Below are 23,135 nucleotides of genomic sequence, written 5' to 3'. Positions count from 1 at the left end.
GCGCAGCTATTACCTGGGTCCGGGTGATCACGGGTCCCTGTGCAGCGCTTCCAGAAGTGGGAGGGTGCCAATCACGGGTCCGGCGCAGTTCTTCCGGAGGTCCGGGAGGGTGCTTATCATGGGTCCCAGAGCAGCTCTTCCAGAGGTGGGAGGGTGCCAATCGTGGGTCCCGGAGCAGCTCTTCTGGATGTGGGAGGGTGCCAATCGTGGGTCCCAGAGCAGCTCTTCCAGAGGTCTGGGAGGGTGCTGATCACCGGTCCCGGCACAGCTCTTTCCCTCAAACTTTTTAAACAGGGGGCCAGTTCACTGTCCCTCAGACCATTGGAGGGCTGGACTATAGTTAAAAAAAAAAAAAAACAACTATGAGAAAATTCCTGTGCACACTAAACATATCTTATTTTGAAGTAAAAAAACAAAATGGGAACAAATACAACCACCCCACCTCATGTGGCCTGCAGGGCATAGTTTGATTACCCCCGATAAGGTATACAGGAGGCCCACTATACTACTGTAAATCATCTCATCCTTACCTCCAATTTCATTCATGGCCTTGTTCCCAGGTGTATGCGACTTCAGTCACCTTCATAAAAATGAAAGTGGTAAAATGTGTCCTCGGCCAGCAAAACGTCACATTTTTTCTTGGGACTTCTCAAACAATATGTGGATTTCTGTAGGAATCTTGTTTGGTACTCATCAATGCACCACTGATATGTCTAAGTGGGGAAACATTTGAAAATGGAACACCTAGAGTTTATGGATAAATATATGCTCCTTTTGTTCAATTCAGTAGATGGTCTTAGAATATCATATCACCTATACTAATGACGTGTTTCCATTCGACTCTCTCTTTCCCTGTGACACTCATTCCGTTTCTTATTCTTGTTCCATGATACATTCCTACATTGATAACACAGCTTGTGTTCAAGGTGGTGGGTGTTGGGAGCAGTTTCAGGATGGCATATTGTGGTTATTTCTCTTTCTTTCTACACCAGTGTACTGATTTACACTCTCACCAGAAGTTCATAAAAACATCCCTTGAGGCTAAGATGTGGACACAAGACTAAAATTTATATCTCTAGCTGATCTCTCTTCCCTTAACACTAGACTCATTTGCAACTGCCTTCAATGTCAAACAGACAACTCAAACTTAACAAGTAATATAAAATTCTTGAGCTGTAACTTGCCAATCCTGCGTCTATTCCAGTGATTTTCCATTTAGTGATTTGTGCCATTATTAATCCATTTTCTAAGGACATGGAGTCATCACCAGATTTTTTATATACTATTCCAGGCTATTAGAAAAATCTATTCTACTTCACTCTCAAATATATTGCAAATCCAACTATTATCTTTTACATGAACTGCAAAATGACCTTCTTAATAGCATCTGTCTGCTGCCATTATCCATCCTTCCTTCAATCTCTTTTCTATAAGGCAATGGCAGTCTTTCACATACAAACCAGACTTTCCTAGTCTCACTTCTGCAATTGAGATTCTCTTGAGTATTCACTTCACTCTTACAATGAAAGCCAAAGATTTAAACTGTCCCCTGGCTAGTCACTAACCTCCTCTCCTACCACCACATTTATACTTAATGTTCCTTCTTTTGGAAACATATTGATAAAAGAGATTTCTTCTTTAGCAGAGACTTCCTGATCAACCAATAAATATGTCAGTATCATTTCACCTGATTTGACTAGTCAGCAATTATTGCTAACCTGATGGGATATACACTTTTAGATTATTACTGTTTAAACTCCCAGGTAGAACAAATGTGCTTTGTCTATTCTGGAAAAAGTTTAAGGCAAGGACTAGCACAAGGTCAGGAACTCACATAAGAATTAATGGTTGCCTGAAGATTGAATATAGATCTCTAGAATATGGGGTTTCACTCTTGTTATGACAATTCATGATGCTGGGATGCCAGGCCAAGAACTCACACTAGGTCGGCCAAGCTATCCTGAACACAGAGCCACAGCAGGAAAATAGTGGGGCAAATATTTAGCCCAATTTTACTATCTCAGTTAAATATAACCAAAAAAGGAATATGTTTAAAAACATGTTTTCGTAGTTTTATCATTAGGAAGATCAGGAAAAGGCACATTAGTTCATACCTGTAGACATATGGCTGTTAGTGAGTTATATTGCATTTATTGAGAAATAAGTCTTATGTTCTGAATGGTGGTAACATCACTGAACACATTGTATCTTTTACAAATAGCTCACCTTGTTTCTATTTCATTAATACTACAAACTCAGTTTCCAAAATAGAAAATCATCATCGAGTAATAGCCACAATCTTGAACACGAGTGTAACCCAGAATCACCAAACCTTAATTTTTAATACTAATTATAATTGAAAGTATATTTTTATTAAAAAAGGAGGTATTTATTTTTCTCTTGTTGCACCTAAAATTTAAAAATGTTTATGTCATATTTTAAAATATTGACTTATTGTAATTAATTATATTCCTTCAAAACTACGTAATGTAGGTGTGTGTATTAGATTTTTGCTATTGATAAAACTGGACAGTATTGGCTAATTATCTTTTAGCTTGCATTTTTCTTTTCATTACCTATTTGTGGATTTTCTGATATCCTCTTGCATGAGCAAAGAGTTTTCTTTATTTACCTAATTTATAATTGAATCAATCTGAGTCAGTCCAACTTGTGAAGACATATATCTCACAATGTACCCCAAAAGTGCTCTATACATTCTTTTTACAAATATCTACAATATTTAAGGAAACAAAATGTACTGAGGAAAACAAAACAAAGCAAAAAAAGTATTACCATATTTCCTCAGGTTTCAAACATTGAAAAGACATGGCAGTACCAATCCTGGTGATGAGATGGAATATCATGCTACAAGGCAATGGAACCAATTTATTTAACAGTCATAAATTTTAAAATACTCCTGTCCTGCAAATGAATACTACACATTTGCTTATACATTTACCTGAATTCACCCATAGAAATATTTGTAATCAAACTGCTAATTGTGACAAAGTGGGGGAAAACATCATTACTAATACTAATATTGATAACAAGATAATTCACTTAATGGGAACCCAAAAAAATGGGTTAATTACACACAAAAATGGATGAATTTCAAAATCCTTGTGTTAAGAAAGATTTGAAATGCATACTGTAAGTTTCCAAGTCAAATATTAAATGAAACTAAACCATATACCTGGATGGAAAAGCAAATAATGAAATCATACTATTTGGAAGAAAAAGATTATCCTACAAAATAAGATTGAGTTTATATTGAGAATTACAGGTTATATTATGAGTGGTTTATGTCCTGGAAAAGACATTGTGAGACTTTGCTAGAATGCTGAAAATGGTCTATTTGTTGTCTTTCAGTGATTACACGTATTTATGCCTAGATCATATAATTCAAATTAAGTGTACTGAAAAATTCTAGTGCTCTATTCAAGAGATATTAACTTAAATCTCAGCATCCTGAGGAAGTAAATATAACTTTATATAGCTGTGAAAGTCAACCCAGGTATCAAGGCCCAGATATGTCACTTCTTTAATGAAAATACTTTATATCCCATATCATAAAAAAAAAAAAAATTCTCTCCTTAGGAAACTCTTAATGCTAGGTTGATATGTCCAGCTGTATTCTTTGCAAATATTTTTGGACTGTGAATTATCTATTATGGTCCTGGAAATAAAAAGAATTCAGAGTCACCATGTATCATGGTGATAATTTAATTAATATACTATTTACAGAAGTGTGGATGGGATGAGAGGAACAGAAAAGCAGGTTTAGGTACCAGGAAGAAACAAAGGAAGGATCTCTACACACGAAGGAACAAGGGAAAACAGTAGTGTTAGTAGAAATCTGTGAAGAATAAAGTATTGAGCTGGCTTGGCACAAAGATTACTTGAGGAAGAATACAGTAAATGGTAGGATATGAAATTGAAGTGGGAAGAGGTCTGTCTTTTTTTTTTTTGGCCAGGGCTGGGTTTGAACCCGCTACCTCTGGCATATGGGCCCGGTGCCCTACTCTGTTGAGCCACAGGTGCCACCCTTGACGTGGGAAGAGATGTGGGGGAAATACTGCAGTCTCTCATTCCTCCCATAAGCAAAATCCAATCAAAATAATTACAGCAAGAGAAAACAGGTGATGCATCCTGATAAGACAGAATATAGTGGAGGGACAGAAAGTTCATGTCTTCTTTTATAGACTAGGTAATCATTCATCAGTTATAGATTTAGCATAGTGTACCACAAATAGTAGGTTTAAATATGTCTGTTGAACTTATTAAAAGTCTATATTTTCATATATGGTATCTTTCTAATTTCCCACACTTTTCAGAGTGTAAATGTTTTAAAACATTTTGAGACCTTTGTAAGTATATGTGAAATTATTAACACTTGCTTGTTCTTAAGTCATTGTTTATCAATTTATGTTTCCTAATTTGTATTTTTCATATCAAATGTCTATCAAAAAGATGAACGGTTAGGTGCCACATCCTTCAAAGAATAATAATGTGTTCTAAGGAATAGCTATTTCCAAGTTCTCCCTAATGGGTATTGAAAATCATCATAAAAGACTAATATGCAGCAAAAACTATGCACTGAATCCTTGAACTTTTGGGAAATAGTCCAGGATTTAATTGAGTCTGAAAACTTTTTAGGATCTACAAAAAAAAAAAATATATATATATATATATATATATATCTTTGCTGGTTTCAGTAGTTCACATCTGTAATACCAGCACTTTAGAGGCCAAGGTGGGAGGATCACTTGGAACCAGGAATTCAAAAAGAATGTCTCACTAATAGAGGGTTAATGTTTTTATATAGCATACCTTCATAGGACTTCTTGTCTGTGTCCTAAGTAGAGTCTTCCCTGTTTTACAAGCTTCCCCAGATTTTATTTAGAGACCGTTGAGAGCAAATATATACTCTGATGTTCACCTTAGTCTTAACCCCTTATTTAGTCTTAGATAAATGGATGGTAGAGATGGACATCAAAACCAGCGTGGACCCAGAATGAAGCCTCAGGTTTTTTGGTTTATTGTGTTTATTCAATGGTTGTCAATGATAAATAAATCATTTCATGGGCTTTATATGTCTCTTTATAAAACATGGGAGCAAACATTACTCCTGGATTTTATTCAATTTCTTTTTTCCAAAAATTTTTATGTGGATTTAGCCAAAATATAAATTCCAGTAGAAACTCAGTGCTGTTAGTCTTGAGTGCATTTTCACTATACATGGTTGAAGTGATTGATTTGATGTGCTTTCCTTATCTTCTCTCATCCAGGATACACTATTTCCTGAAATCAAGAGGATATCACCTCCCAGTAGAACTTTAGAGTTTACTTTTTGTTGTTGTTGTTTAGTTGGTTTTTGAGACAATGTCTCACTTTGTCACCCCTGGTAGAGAGCCATATTGTCATAGCTCACAGCAACCTCAAACTCTTGGGCTCAAGTGATTTTCTTGCCTCAGCCTCCTAAGTGGCTGAGATTACAGGTGCCCACCACAATGCCTGGCTATTTTTAGAGATACTTGAGGCTGTTCTCCAACTCCTGACCTCAAACAATCCACCTGCCTCCACCTCGTAGAAGATCTTGGATTACAGGCATGAGCCACCATGCCGGGCCCCCAATTTGTGGTTTTTGAAACATAGATTATAAGTTAACAAATGTTAAATGACTTTTTTACATGTTGGGCTTTATGTCTTTAAAGGCTTTATAGAGTAGTGGTTTATTTAAATGAAATGAAGGACTTGAATCTTAGTATTTAGGAAAATTTCTGAAATCATCCAGTATGATTATAAAATATTATGAAAGTAATATGGTGATAGATTTTATATTATTATTGTGCTTGGAATTTATAAAGGATAAAATATTCATACATCTACATTTGAGCATTTCATAATTCAAATACATTTTAAGCAATTATCTATCCTTGAGAGTCTATAAATAAAAAGGTACCTGACAAATAATAATGACTTATTTCCCTAATAATTTTCCATTTTATGTGTTACTCTGCTTTGTGCTGCTATAACAAAATTCCTGAGTCTAAAAATAGAAATTCATTTTCTCATAGGTCTGGTGACATCAAGGCACTGGCTCCGGTGAAAACCATCTGCTGCAGCCTCACACCAGGCAAGAGAAACTCCCTGTTGCAAGGCCTTTTATGAGGGCAGCTGGCCGTCTCTACGAGGAAGGACCCCAAGCTAATGGCCTTTAAAGGAAATTGGCAACATTTAAATTTTGGGGGGATACATTCAAAGGATAGAATATAAAATATTACACATATTGCTTCCTGGAAGTAATAAAGTAATAAAAAATTATATGGGTGGAAAAGTAAAATTTAAATAGCAGGACTCAGGTGGAAAATTTAATCGCACGCCTGCAACCTTACCGTGGTTTCCCTTGCTGTATTCTCACGGCAGGCTTGGGTAACTCTCACTTTGATAGTTAAAGCTCTTCTGCAGACCCTGGGTGGGATGACTGGCCCATGCCGGGTTCTCATTTGGACCATCAGCCATTCAACCTCTACACTTCTCAGGTCTTTCCCAACATTATTTTGCTTTTTTCCTCTAACATAGTTCTATTTTTGACAGTTTCTCCCATTTTTGTTCTCCCACTTTTAAATATATAAAATACATTTTTCTCAAGCTGAGATCTCAGTAATTGAAATGTTTCCAATACCACATATTTGTAATTAAATTAGTAAAATACAAAGATTAAAAACTAGAAGAAATTCTAGAAATGGTATAGATCAATAATTTTAGTTTACAAATAAAGAAACTGAAAACAAAGAAATTAATGTGTACAAAACAGTGGATGCTTAATAATGCTATAGTCTGTTACATTTTATCAAATATGGTTTGATCAGTTTTTTAAAAATATGAATATCAAACTCTCTACTTTTGTATGATTGTGTATTAAACAGTTACCTATAAAAACCAGATAATATATAATTTTTTAAGAAACTTAATAATAAAAGTATGTATACAGTATTTAAAAGGTGCAAAACATTCTGTCTGCCTTTGCATACCCTGTTTTAATTTATTATAATAGCCACTTAAAGGAGAAAGGCCATGTATTTCTAATATGACCAATTAGAAATCAAAGAAAACTAATACATTGATAGTTTTTTTAATTATGAGAATTTTAAATGTACTGATAAGTAAATAACTTGTAAGTTATCTCGCAAGTACTATAATCTAATTAAATTTTCAAATAGTGATGCTACCTACATTTATGTGTTTGTAGAATGTGTGCGTGTGTGTGTGTGTGTGATTTGTCTCATTATAGTTGATGATGAAGCAAAATTTAAAGAGATTACACTATAATTATGTTTAAAACCTTGTTCGTACCTTTAAAATAAATTACAGGTTAAGTTACAATAACAGGACCAAAAATACTTAGCTGCTAAATATAAACAAAGTATACAGGTGCATAAATCTTGTGAGCACAAAAGCGGTAAAAACAGCAAGATGGAGAAGCTCAAGTACAAGAGAGATATATAGTACAACTGCAGTAATCTCAAAAATTTACATCCCCAAATGTGCAGGCTTGATCTTATTTTCAGTCAGGGTGCTCTGGATGGAAGATGAGCATGCTCATGACAATGGAGTATGATTTAGAAAACTACGCCCTGCACAGAGGAATATAAACTGTGATAATATACTGTACTTCTGTGCAAAATTTTAAACAGAACATAATCAATCACTTTGAAACCTAGATATATTTGAGGAACAATGACATCGCTTTTAAATTATGTGTAGTTTTTAAACGCACAAAATTAACAATGTCTTTTTTGTACATGTATTACTTTGGAAAGAAACTCCTAAGAACTATATTATCAGACCAAACATGCCTCGAAAATTTGTGTGCTATGGGGCACTTTGTCATTTCATTTTAATGGAATGTTCCATACCAAAAAAGTCTAACTGCTCAGAAGAGAAATAGGAATATAAATTTATTATCTGAGAAAAGAAAATTAATTGACACAGGCCAAAAATGTAATAGAATTAGACCCATGTGGCATAAGCAAGAACTCGGGAGCTCTATCTAGGCTCTATGGAGTGATAAAATTACAAGAAAAAAAATTGCGATGTCATTTTTTGAACAAAGCTCAGAATTTCTCAAAAGAATGCTATAAGAAGGGGGAGGGAAGGGGGAGGTTAGGGTGGAGGGAGGGTAATGGGTGGGGCCACACCTACGGTGCATCTTAGAATGGGTACAGGCGAAACTTACTAAATGCAGAATACAAATGCCTACATACAGTAACTAATAAAACGCCATGAAGGCTACCTTGAACAGTTTGATGAGAATATTTCAGATTGTATAGGAAACCCGCACATTGTACCCTTTGATTGCACTAATGTACACAGCTATGACTTAACAATAAAAATAAATAAATTAAAAAAATATGAAACAAATAATTAAGTCTTCCTTATCTCTAGGACAGTCCAGTTTTAGAACACAATAGAAAATGTCATTTAAAATTGAAAACAAACCAATTTTTTTGTATTTTGTTGGTTTTGTTATGGTTTTTGTTTTAAGCATTTCATATAAATAGAGAATTGATAATTACTGAGATAAAGTTAAAGAAAAAAATCTAAAAGTGGTGTAAGAATGCCCCAGTTATTTTATAAATATAATTGGAAAATTTGAAATATATGCTAAATCATTTTTAAATAATGTTAGAATCTCCATGCTATACAATGCATCTCTCAAATGTCTTCTTCCTGATACTTCGCATGCTTTGAATGACATTCCTGAGTCCCCAGTCGTCACTTCTTGTAACCAGCATTTTACTCTCATTTTATAAGTTCAACATTTTTAGATGCAGATTTTAGATGTTCTCACAACAAAAGATAAGTATGTGAGATAATGAATGTGTTGATTAGCTGGATTTGATCATTTCATAATGTAAAATTATAGCAAGCATCACACTGGTAATCCATAAATATACACAATATGTAAATATATATGATTACAAATTTTTAATTAAAATAGCATTTTAAAAAGAATAGAAATCTGATGTATCAGTGAAGTACTTTAAGATATAAGTTAGATAATTTTCAATAAATACATGTGCTATGGAAATAATTATTTTAAGGTAAAATAAAAAAAAATCAGTAAAGCTAGGGCCCCAGTAAAATCTTTGCCATGTTTAGTAAACTACGTTCCAATGTGATGGAGGCATAAGCGTCAGAAGAATGTGCTATGGGTTAATGTTTGGAGGAGCATCTTAGGCCCTTGGGCTGCTATAACAAACTACCATATTGGCTTATTATCAACAAAACGAATTTACCTTTTACGGTTCTGGAGGGTGGAAGTGCAAGATACAGGTGCAAGCATGAGTAGGTTCTAGTGTCAGCCCTTTCTCAGGTTTTGTTGTAAACATACATGTGGGAAAGAGTGGGAGAAGAGCTCTGTCTTCCTTTTTATAAAGGTGGAAACCCGTTCATGAGGCCTCTACCCTCATGACCTCATCACCTACAATAGTCCCCACCTTCTCACATCAGGCATCAAGGGCTAGGGTTTCAACAAATGAAATCAGGGGGAGGAATTTAGTCTATATGATTCTCACCCAGTTTCTCCAAACTTCATGTTCTCACATACAAAATGCATTCATTGCATTCCAACAAACCCCAAAGTCTTAACTTATTTCAGCCTTGACTTTAAAGTCCAAAGTCTCAGATACATGGGTACAGGCAAAACTTATTAAATGCAGGATGAAAATGTCTACATACAATAACTAAGAAAATACCGTGAAGGCTACGTTGAACAGTTTGATGAGAATATTTCAGATTGTATATGAAACCAGCACATTTTACCCCTTGCACTAATGTACACAGCTACAATTTAACAATAAAAAATAAAGTCCAAAGTCTCATCTACATAAAATGTGAATCAGATACAGGTGAAATCTGAAGTACAATTTATTCTCAGGCATAATTCCTTTCTAGGTGTGAGCCTATGAAACCAAACGATACATACTTTCAAAACACAATGGTGAGAGTGGCACAGGATAAACATTTCCATTCAAAGGAAAAAAGTAAGAAAGGAAAAAAAAAAAAAAGGAATGATGTGTCCCAAGCAGCTCCAAAACCTTATAGGGCAAACCCCAATAAAACCTAGAGGTTTACCTTATCGGTTAGGAGTTATATTTTCTGCAAGAGAAATCTAAAACACAGGAATAACTCAAAGATATTTCAGGTTCTGTTCTAGACTACCCAGTAAAGCGAATACTACAATAACGGTGGCCACATGAATTTTTTGTTCGTTTTACAGTGCTTATAAGAGTTATGTTTACTTAATTATTGTTAATTGAACACTGAATAATTCAGTGTTCTGAATTATATCTAAGAAGAATGTGTACTTAACAATTAAAAAATCCTTTATTGCCAAAAATGCTATTGATCATCTGAGCCTTCAAAGTGCTTAGTCATTTTGTTGACATGGGGTCACACTTCAAGGTTGGTAACTATTGACTGATCAGGGAGGTGGTTATGAAAGTTAGCATGAAAATGGCAATTTCTTATAATAAAGCCAAAAAAAAAAAAAAGAAAAGTCAGATTAGTTGACACTTACCTTCACAAAAGATTTCTCTGTAAACATGCCATGTTGATTAATAGCCTTGGCTTTTTTTGTTTTGTTTTGTTTTGTTTTTGTTTTGCTTTTTTTATTTTTTAATTTCAGAATATGAAAATATTTATTTCTTTACAGTTATATAACTTTAATTTAGGGAGTACAAGTGTAATTTTGATACGTGGATACATTGCCTAGTGGTGAGGTCTGCTCCTTTACTGCATTCATCACACAAACAATGTACAGATAATGTATAAATAATGTAGGTAATTTCTCATTGTCCATCCCTCTTCCATCACTCCCTACCTGCCCCAGTCTCCAATGTCTATCAGTCCACACTCTATTATTTAGCTTCCACATATAAGTAGGACTTTCTTTCAAAATTGGAGTCAAGTAAACCCCCTCAAAGGATGGTGCTTTATCAAATAAGTTTATGTTATGTTCTAAATCCTTTGTTCTTTCAACGATGTTCACAGCATTATCACAAAAAGTAGATTCCATTTCAATAATCTACTTTCTTTGCTTATCCATTTGAAACAACTCTTCATCTACTCAACTTCGGTTATGAGATTGCAACCTTTAGTCATATCTTCCAGATCCACTTTTAATTCTAGTTATCTTGCTATGTCCACAACTTTTGCAGCGACTTCCTCTGCTGAAATCTTGAAGCTCTTAATGCCATCCATGAGGGTTGAAATAAACTTCTTCCAACTTGTATTTGTTGCAATATATTTAATATTGTCTATTTTAGCTTTTAACATGCAGAACTCACAGAAAACCGAAAGCTTACTCAAAGTGTTAAAAACGTAAGTAATGAAGATGAACATCAAAATAATAAGGGATATCATTTTGGATATAGAATCATTGTGCTCCCCAGGAGAATGAGCTGAAAGTGTTCATTCCACATTTTTTCAGTAATGCATATTTCAAGTGAGCGTTCACGGCTACAACATGCATTTCTTGATTCAACATGACCTGAACCCTGAGCCCTTTATCATTTGTTAAGAACGAGAATGGAGTGAGGGGGCAGGAGACCCAGAGAGAGATCAGAGTGTGTGTGTGTGTGTGTGTGTGTGTGTGTGTGTGTATGTCTCATGTGCATGTGAAACAGATCAAATCAGATCAGATCAGAAACAATGTCTTCTTCCAGCTCTGCTGGAAGCTGCTTCTGCTGTATTTCTACTTATACGTGTAAAGAGAAAACCTAGACAGAATAGATGATGGTGTCGGTTTTGTTTTCTTAGTTTATAAATACATGGAAAAATTCGAGCTGGAGAAGTAAATCAAACGTTTCATATACGTGGAAAGACACATGCTAATCTCGACATTATTTTTATCAAGAAAAGACAAAAGTCTGATATTTACTTCCAATAATGAGGATCAATAAAGACAAAACTGACACTTAGTAATAATTAATGACCTACAAACTAACCTGAGGCTATCTCTCTTGTTGCAGGCTTTTGCACATGTGCTAAATTGTTTGAATTGTAACTGATATGCACAGCCATAAACAAGAGGATTGAAGCCAGCTCCATGTGGTCGAAAATTATTTTATTTATTACTAAGAGAAATGTCTAAGACAAGTCCTGTGGTAAAAACAGATTTATTGCCTCTGCTATTCACTTGTGTTATTTCTCCATTTATTACCATTGACATATATTATCCATTCTTCACAGCAAAGGCTTTGCTGTGGTAAATTAAATACCTCATTGTCCTCCTCTGTCCATTTGATATGATGATATTTCTGAGCAGACTTTTATAGTTCTCTCACAGAATTATGGTAGGTCTTTACATACAAACATAGTTGAGGAAAAAATCTTAGAATCAATTTAAAATTCCTTTTCATTTTATAGGTTAGATTTTTAAGTACACATGCTGTCACCTACTTTTAACAAGAAAGCCCATATGCAGTGTATCAATGATATTTTCTGAAACTCATTTTGTTTACAATGAAAGCACAACTAGTCTAAAAATAGCACCAAATATACGCTGGAACAAAAACAATACAAACAAAATTAAAAATAACTATTTATTTTACATTTTCATCCTAATATTTTGATCAGCACTATTGTATTATTTTGTATTTTATATTAGTAACTATTGATCATTTCTGTTGCGTGACCGGAGACGCGAATGAACAGCAGCTTTGCTGTGGGTATACACTCGCTCCTGTAATTATTGAGTCAAGAAACAGACTACACAATATGGGATGGCGTGTAGCAAAATTCTTTATTCAGGGTTTTGGTTTTATACCTTTCTAGTCACCTACACACTTAATCTATCATCTGTTAGTTTCACCACTACCTCATTTTACCTATCTGAAATTAACTTGTAAGGAAATATCCTGTTACCATATTAACACAATCACTTCTGCAGTAAACATCTTCTTCTAGACACTGACTAATCTCTGGGCAGGTATCTAAATAGAGATCACAAAGAAGAAAGTAGCCACAGGGAAACAGAGTTAATGGAAGAGTATCTTCAAGTGTTCACTCAGTTTACTCAGTATGAAGTAACGACTGTGTCTTTCCTCAGGGCAGAGCACCTATAGACCTCTGACAATATGTTTTTAACATATGTCAACCCTCTGGCCCATATCTCTGAGGAAGGGTGGCATGCCCTATGATCTCAGGCTTCATGGGGAGCACAGCTTCAGAGAATTGGCTTGTGGAATTTTTAATTCCAGGCAAGCTAATTCTGTGTGTGTCCCAGAGGGGCCCAGGTCCCTTAAGCCTCTGGAAGAATAGAAAGTCATTTTAAACTCAAACTGAGTTCACTTTGTGTGCTTGATGTAGGATATGTTTATTTCTAAATATTATCCTAAACTTTCTAAGTTCTGCTATTTTGTGAACAATAAAAATTTTTGTTTTATTGGGAAATTTTATTAGCACGTGAAAATGTTAATGATGGTGAAAAGATAATAGATCCAATGTACTCTCAGATAAATGTGAAATAAAGATATACAATAGAAAACTAATTATATTATTTAATAGATATTAAAATCCATTATCATAAGGTAGAAGGATATATAATTTCTCCTGAATAAAAATATATAAGAGCAAATATTCTTATCTCAGAAGACTGATGTCTAGAAATTTGGGAAAGATTTATATTTAAGTATACACTATTTTCTTTGATATTTTATTTTATCTATTTTTATTTCAGATTAATATAAGGATTCAAATCAATTCTTTGATATTTCAAAATACTAAAGAGTTTGCCTTTGTTTAGGAGCAGCTTCCATCATTTTTGTCAGGTACTTGATGATACTTAAGTTGTATATATTTTTTAAAAAGGGGAAAAAAATTAATCTGATGATTTTATGATCTCATACATATTTTCTCCTGATTCAGCCACCATGATGAATTATATTGATAAGGCTGTGAATTTCAAAAGATCCTTTCATTCATGGATGAAATGCAATGTGTTTGTGATACACTGTCATTCACATGTGTTCAAAATATTAGATTAAATATTAGATTTGGAAATTCAGCATAAATGTTTATGAGAGAGATTGACCTCTACTTAGCAAGTATTTCTTCTTTTTCCTGATCTGTGCCAAGTTTTTGTAAGATTCATGCATATTTCTAACTAGTTTTTAAAGAGAATTCACTAAATAAAGAAACTGGGTTTTCTTGTGGGAAGTTATTTAATAACAAATTCAATTTTTCAACAGATACAGGACTATATAAATCCTCCATTATTTTTTATATTTTAATTGAATTGGGTTTTGTTTTTATTTTTATAATTTTTAAATTACTGACATAGCTAACACAAAATTTGCTTATCTTCTCATATATTCAAAGTTTTATTTTACTCTTTTTTATTGTTAAATCATAGCTGTGTACATTAATGTGATCATGGGGCAGCATACACTGGTTTTATAGACCGTTTGACACATTTTCATCACACTGGTTAACATAGCCTTCCTGGCATTTTCTTAGCTATTGTCTTAAGACATTTATATTCTACATTTACTAAGTTTCACATATACCTTGTAAGATGCACCACAGGGGTAATCCCACCAATCACCCTCCCTACGCCCATCCTCCAGCTTCCCTCCCCTCTCTCTCTCCCTTCCCCATATTCTTAGGTTATAACTGGGTTATAGCTTTCATATGAAAGCCATGAATTAGTTTCATAATAGGGCTGAGTACATTGGACACTTTTTCTTCCATTCTTAAGATACTTTACTAAGAAGAATATGTTCCAGATCCATCCATGTAAACATGAAACAAGTAAAGTCTCCATCTTTCTTTAAGGCTGCATGACATTCCATGATGTACGTATGCCACAATTTATTAATCCATTCATGGATCGATGGGCACTTGGGCCTTTTTCATAACTTAGCAATTATGAATTGGGCTGCAATAAACATTCTGATACAAATATCTTTGTTATAATGTGATTTTTGGTCTTCTGGGTATATACCTAGTAGAGGAATTACAGGATTGAATGACAGATCTATTTTTAGATCTCTAAGTGTTCTCCAAACATCTTTCCAAAAAGAATGTATTAATTTGCATTCCCACCAGCAGTGTAGAAGTGTTCCCTTTTCTCCACATCTGCACCAACATCTCTGGTCTTGGAATTTTATGATATGGACTAATCTTACTGGAGTTAGATGATATCTCAAAGTAGTTTTGATTTGCATTTCTCTGACCATTGAAGATGATGAGCATTTTTTCATATGTCTGTAGGCCATGTGCTTGTCTTCTTCAAAGAAGTTTCTCTTCAATCCCTTGCCCAGCCTGCGATGGGATCACTTGTTCTTTTCTTGCTTATACATTTGAGTTCTCTGTGGATTCTGGTTATTAAACCTTTGTTGGAGACATAACCTGCAAATATCTTCTCCCATTTAAGGACTGTTTGCTTGCTTTACTTATTGTGTTCTTGGCTGTGCAGAAGCTTTTTAGTTTGATCATGTCCCAGTAGTGTATTTTTGAAGCTGCTTTGATTGCCCGGGGGGTCCTCCTCATAAAATACTTGCCCAGACCAATTTCTTTAAGGGTTTTCCCTGTGCTCTCTTCTAGTATTTTTATAGTTTCATGTCTTAAATTTAAATGTTTAATCCAATGAGAGTCTATCTTAGTTAATGGTGAAAGGTGTGGGTCCAGTTTCAGTCTTCTACAGGTTGCCAGCCAGTTCACCCAGCACCATTTGTTAAATAGGGAATCTTTTCCCCACTGACTGTTTTTAATTGGCTTGTCAAAGATCAAATAATGGTAAGTAGCTGGATTCATCTCTTTGTTCTCTATTCTGATCCAGACATCTACTTCTCTGTTTTTGTGCCAGGACCATGACCTTTTGATCACTATTGATTTATAGTACCGTCTCACGTCTGGTAGCGTGATTCCTCCTGCTTTGTTTTTATTTCGGAGTAATGTTTTGGCTATTCACATTTTTTTCTGATTCCATATAAAATGAAATATTATTTTTTCAAGATCTTTAAAGTATGACAGTGGAGCTTTAATAGGGATTGCATTAAATCGTATATTGCTTTGGGTAGTATGGACATTTTAACAATGTTGATTCTTCCCAGCCATGAGCATGGTATGTTTTTCCATTTGTTAACATTTCCAGCTATTTCATTTCTTAGAGTTTCATAGTTCTCTTTATAGAGATCTTTCATGTCCTTTGTTAGATAAACTCCGAAATATTTCATCTTCTTTGGCACTATTATGAATGGTATAGAGTCCTTAACTATTTTTTCAGCTTGACTATTGCTGGTATATATAAAGGCTACCGATTTATGAATGTTGATTTTGTAACCTGAGACGCTGCTGTATTCCTTGATCACTTCTAAGAGTTTTGTAGTAGAATCCCTGGTGTTTTCCAGATATACAATCATATCATCTGCGAAGAGTGAAAGTTTTATCTCTTTTGACCCTATATATTCACATATGACAGAATTAACATTGCAGTAAACCAGAGCTAAGCTTGATCTCAGAAAATCCTTTATCCATTCCTTTAAAAACCTTCCACAGTGAGTTTTGGCATTGTCGAGTATAAGTCCCAAGTATGTTATGGGTTCCCTCCCAGTGGCTTAGTAGAAACAAGAGAACGAAGGAAAATGAAAAAACAAGAGACAAAGTGAAATTTTAAGGAATAGTTGGCCCAGGAGGCCACATGCCCTTCTTTGTGAGGTTCATCACAGCGTGCAGCACCTTGTCCCAGGCTGGCTCTGTTTTTATTTCATAGACCATTATTTTAATAGTAAATCTCATGAGGGAAAGGCAAACAATTATGTTATGGCTCTTGTTATGTTTGTATTTTTTTAACTAAACTATTTTTTTTAACTAACTACATTAATTGGATGGTTTTCCTTTTACATTTATTGCTGTAAGGTATGTATGATCTTTAACACAAACAGAACGGAACCATGAAAAACAGTTTAAGAGGAGGACATCAGAGAAGATGCCAATCAGGCCATGCACACAAATCACAGAAGTGATAATATTTAAAAAGCTTGTTGTTCAGATGGACAGACGCTTCTGGCATATTCTCTCTGCATCTTCTGATAGAAGAAAAGAGACTTTTTTTTTTTTTTTGTGATTTTTTGGCCGGGGCTGGGTTTGAACCCACCACCTCCGGCATATGGGACCGGCGCCCTACTCCTTGAGCCACAGGCGAGACATTTTATCTCCTTATCTTGTCTGGAGCAAATCTGGTCATCTTTAATAAAACTTAAACATTCTGTATATCTGAACCCAACAAAAGCATTCTCTCTCTCTCTCTCTCTCTCTCTCAGGGGGAGTAGCCCTACTGACCAGCAAGTCGCACCTGCTTAGCAACCTCCACAGCTGCAGAGTTGTGCTGGGAAGGTGTGAAATTTCAGCAAGATGCTTCTTGAATTATAAAGGCACCAGCCTCTGGCAACATGTACTGTACTGGGTTCAGGATTTCTTGCATCTACTTCTCTCCTGTTTCTGTTTTTCTTTGACCATCCTCTGCAATCATTTCCTTATATTAATTTCTCACCTACTTATAACTAATATTTTAATATTGGCTTTAAGTTTATTAAACCATTATTACTAGCAATATAAGCACATGAAGATATGGCTCTTTCCTTTAAGCACCCCCACATGTACCAGCATGGCATTTTTCTGTGCTATCATGTTTTGTGCTTTTTCTCATTTAAGCATAAAATATGGACACAATAAAAATGCATACATAAACCCAATTATGTGATTAGCATTATTTCTATATTATCAAGGAAAATCAGTATAATTTGTATATCTTTGGAAATATGTGGTTTTGACTTCTGCTTTTATCTAAACTAACATTTTAACAGAGAAAACCTAAAATAATCATGTGTTTATGACTAAAATATGACATAGTTTATGTTTATTTTAGACAATTATTTACTCACAGAAACACCATTAGGAACCATTCTGATTATAACATTCATCATAGTAGAATAAATATTCTGTGGCCTGACTCAGAATAAGGAAACAACAAATAATTTGGCAATATTAAGGAAACCAGACAACACACCCAGGTCCCTCCATACTGACATTCTTTCATTGTATCTAATTGCTCTGCATCATGCCAATTATTTTAAACCCTTACTCTTACCCTAGTCCACAGGAGATATTTTTAAATAGTATCAGTTGGTTAAGTGTGCTGACTGTTGTTATTAATGCTTTCTCTCTCTCTTGCTTTCTCTCAGCTTGTAACATTGGAAGCATTTCTACAGAGCCTACACAAAGTCACAAACAAAGTCACTGGGCTGGAGCTTGTCACCCAATAATAGACTCAGTCATTTATGAGTTCCCACTTTATGGCATTACTGAAATGCTTTCACCTGAACCATTACTGAGCCACCTGAATCGTGGGGATAAATCTGCCACTGTGTTCTGCAAACAATGACAGATCATCCAAGGGTGAAAGAGTCTCTGTAGAAAGAGAGCAACTTCTATCACGCACCTCCCCTTGCCCTATGTATATGTATGCCTAGGGAGATGAAACTCTGCTTTCTTACAATGTTATTTATTGGAAGCTGTTACTCCACTGCATTTGTCACTCACCATTTGACAATTCCTCCTACAGTGCAGTTTCTGCAGTGAACACACACTCTTTTCCGTTGAAACTGCTATGTGTATAAGTGCAGGAGAATTTGTTTTCTTCTTGCTGATTCTCAATTTGAGCATCTGTGTGCCAAGCATTCTGTCTGCACTTTGCATTCATTATTCCATTTAGTTCCATGACAGCCCTACTGAATGAGCATTATAATCTCCTTTTCAAAAATGCACAGGTCACAACTCTGTAAATGGTGTAAGAACTATTAGATCCTGCATTTTTCTAATTTCAAGCCTGCCACCTTTTGAATGGGTTATGATGTTGCCAGTATTTGTACATGTATTTGCACACTGTATTCTTTTGGCATTTTTTAAAAATTGTGAAATAGACATACACCTTGTATGTGTAACTTATAATTATGTAATTAATTAGATGTACAATTAATGATCAAACAAAAATAATACTCAGTATTTGCACATCAGCTTAATATCTTAGGACCCCTGTTTTTCCCCTATAGACTCCATCTACCCCATAGTAACCACTTATCCTGAATTATATACTATTAAGACTGTTTCTTTTCTTTAATTTTTTACATGTGCTATCTGTCTTCAAAATATACATATGTATATACGTAATATTCTTATATATACTATATATATTGTATATATACAAATCTATATACAAAATCTATATGTATACTATGCGAATAGTTTTGTCTGCATTTTCAACTTATATAATTGAAATTATTCTCTATCTTTTTTGGTCTTGCTATTCTTAGTTAACTTTATATTTTTGAGATTCATCAAATTTGATACATGCAGCTGCAATCTATTCCACTACTGATGGACACTTGGGTGATTTCAATTATTTTGCTATTATGAACAGCATACTATGAAAATTCTGATTTCACATCTCTGAAGCACATGTGAAAGATTGTCTCTGGGGTAAATATCAAGTAGTGAGATTGCTGAGTCATAAAATATGCACATGTCAACAATACTAAGCACAGCCAGTTTTCTAAGTGGCTACGTCACTTTGTAGTAACATAAGCAGTTACTAAGCAGTTGACAGAAGTGTCCCTTGCACCGTTTTCTTTGCCAATAATTGGTTTTGTATAACTTTGGAATATTTACCAAATTGGTCATTGGTGTTTTATAGACATTTTTTCTGCTTTCTAACATTCCTTCATTGTTTATGTTTCATCTTTGTGAAATCCCTGTGTGTATTTTCACCACTTTAAAATTTTGGTAGGGGTCTTTCTGCTGCTGACACCTGCACGCGCACACACTGTCACACATATTCCTTGTGGAAATTAATTCTTTGGGAGCTACATTTACGGATAGTGTTGTCGTCCAGTTTGATCTTTCGTGGCCTCTCTAGATGAACAGAAGTTCTTAAATTTACCCAATTCATTTATAATTTCTTCCCTTTATATAATTTGTGAATATTGTTTAAGAAATTCTTCCCTATCCAAAGCCATATAATCATTTATCTAATATCCACTTCTAAAAAGCTGCAGACTTCCCTTTCATATTTATGTCAATTATACTTTTAAGATCATTATTAAAGATCATTATTTAAATGATTAAAGATCATTATTTATTGATGGAAAGTGTTGTGCTTGTTAGGCAGCAAGTAATTTCCTCCCAATGTGAGAGTAACAACTATTATAATGATGATATAACTTGCCATTTCATTATATTTATAATGCCATTATATTATGTGCCCCATGGTACAAATTTTAAACTGTTTTTGAAGAAGGAAGAGGCATATGATTTCCATTTTACTCAAGTACAATTATTATCAGTGTTCTTACAGGGGAAGAGATACTGAATGATGATAGGTAATTCATTGTGGCAGAAATTCAGAAAATTATGTGCTTACTTTGGAAGTTATGAATGCTTTAAAAATATTTTTAAATGTTTGTAGTATAGTGATGAAAGCATTATTACTGAATTCCTCTTTATTGAATGATTGAATCTACCATTGACATCACAGGAGTAGCTACCTGGTATTTTTATGTAATGGAGTAAATGTTTTGGGTGTTAATGAAATATTTCATCATATGCAATCCTTAGTTGAAACTTACACCGTCCCCTTCCACAGATCAGGAAACACATGAGGAAACTGAAGTCATATATTTCTTACCTAAAATAGTTTTTTCAATGCTCCTTGCATACAGTGAATGTTTCCAGCAGCCCTTCCACGGTGTTTATGCCAAGAATAGAAGGAGAATGTAGCAATGAGAAACACGGGAAAGACAACTGCCTTTCTGACTTAGCTGGTGGGGAAAAGAGAGTGAAGAAATGAGGAGCCTGTTCCTATATTCCTGTTACCTCTAAACCAAACAAAGAGGGTACGATTTGGAGTTTTAACAAAAGCCACATATGAATGGAAAAGCCTGAAGCTGGAAGGCAGTTTCAGAGTGGAGGGATGGGATGTTTGCTGGTGGGAATGATGGCACACGAGCCTGAAGCAGTATTACTGTCTCCGTTTGGCCTGTACAGTATGCTGTGAATCAAGTCTTATCTTTAATTTTCGTTTGGTGACAAATACTAAAAACACCAGTACATGGTGAAAGCTGGAAGGACAAGACAGTCACTATAGATGGAAGCTGTGCTCTAGCATGACCAGCTGTGCAGCCTTTGGTGATAGCACAGCACACCTTAAGGCAGGTGGAACTGGTCAGTCTCACAGCTCTCCAGTCAAGGGCAGCAGACAAGATCTCAGACGCAGATGGTTTGCTCGGAGATAATCTAGTGGCCAAAGTGGACATCTGAGGAGTCCTATCCTCTAAAAAATGTAGAGTGGAATAAGCCACAGAGCTGCCACCCCTCCTAAACTTAAAAAATGATAAGAAAGCAAAATCACTGACTGAGCACTCTACATAGGGAATTTTATCTCATCAAAATAACCTACGGGGGTCTATCTAAGAACACGACATTACCAACACCTTTGTTTTAGCCTAGGAAAACATCTAGCATACAGAACTGCAAATAATACGTTTGTGTTATTTTGGTAATTAGTTTACGGCATAATAGAAAACTAATATGAGTTTAAACCAAATTGTACACTATGCTTTTGTTTCTCTCTTTCTTTCTTTCTTTTTTTTATTCTATGGATAGGGATTTAAGAAATTTTACATAGGTTATATGGCAGAGGAATAAAATGTAGCATGAGTATACACGCAGCTCTGCCAAACAACTCTGAAAAATGGATAGAGCACCAAATTTATCTTATGTTTTCTGACAAACCTTTTCCAAGAGCTTTTTGTAACCACTTGAGTTTTCCCCTGGTTACTTTTATAAATGAAATATGTAATTTATCCTCTTCAAATATAACTACTGTATAATTCCCATTCCTCCCACTATTTTTATATCTAGGTTTCTTTTTTGTCCTGTACAGCATAGCATCAATTTATACAATTGGTTCCCCAAACTTAACGTCTCTGATCTTTTTTTTTTTTTATTGTTGGGGATTCATTGAGGGTACAATAACTCTCTTCTAACCTGCTTTGGCAGCTATGTTTATTCTTAACCTTGGTTGATGTCTTCATTATTTACCCAGATACTGAATTAGAACCCTTGGAGACATCCTTTTCTGGTAGCTTTCTCTTTTTATCTGTGTCCAGCTGGTGTCCAAGACTCTAATATGCCTTTATTTTGTTCTATCACCTTTCTGAGAAGCTTAGATTATACTCACATCATTTCTCACTTGGACTATCATCTAATTGTTGGCCCCTGCTACTGTTATATTTCCCCTCTGGACATCTTCATGCTCTAATAAGACTCATTTTTCAAAGTTCTGCTTTGGTACAAATTTGTCTGGCTGTCGTCATTTGGTTTCTGCTGCTTACTGACCCCACACCACCATCATTTCTCATCTAAAAATTACATTATTTTGATCAACTCATGTTGTACTTATATATTTATGAAAATGTCTAATAAAGGGCTTAAGACATTCATGTGTCAAATAGTATGTAGACATAAATGAAAAATCAAAAGACCTGATGCCAGCAATTCTTATAGACATGGATCAGAGAGATAATGAGCTTTTTGGGGATAGTGCACTGCCAATGGAGGAAGAGAAAAGAAATCTTTTTCTCCTTATCTCCTGCAGCTGAAATTGCTCATATCACCATCAATCTGCTTGGCGATTACATCCAAACTTTTTGACAGCCTCAACTTTGATTTCTGTTAGAGGATTGATCGGATAAAAAGACCACTGTTAATTAACCCAAGATTAAGGAGATTAAAATTAATAAGTAAAAGAATATACCTATGTCCAAAGGCCTCTCTGTATCTTCCTTTTGTTCAATGGATAATTTTCCATGTTATTATTGAAAGCATTTAGTCAACCCAATCTATGAACACAGACACAGGTATGATCTACTGACCAGAAAATGAAATTATCAAAATTCTTATACTAATGTTTAATTAATTCACCTTCAAAACAAAATTTTGCCTGGAGTAAATATAAGTAAAAATATTAACAACAAAGCAGGTCATCACTTATGTTTCTGTCCTTAACC

This window comes from Nycticebus coucang, chromosome 1 (assembly GCF_027406575.1).
Source record: "Nycticebus coucang isolate mNycCou1 chromosome 1, mNycCou1.pri, whole genome shotgun sequence".
In the NCBI taxonomy this organism is placed as follows: Eukaryota; Metazoa; Chordata; class Mammalia; order Primates; family Lorisidae; genus Nycticebus; species Nycticebus coucang.
This window is presented reverse-complemented; position numbering follows the sequence as displayed.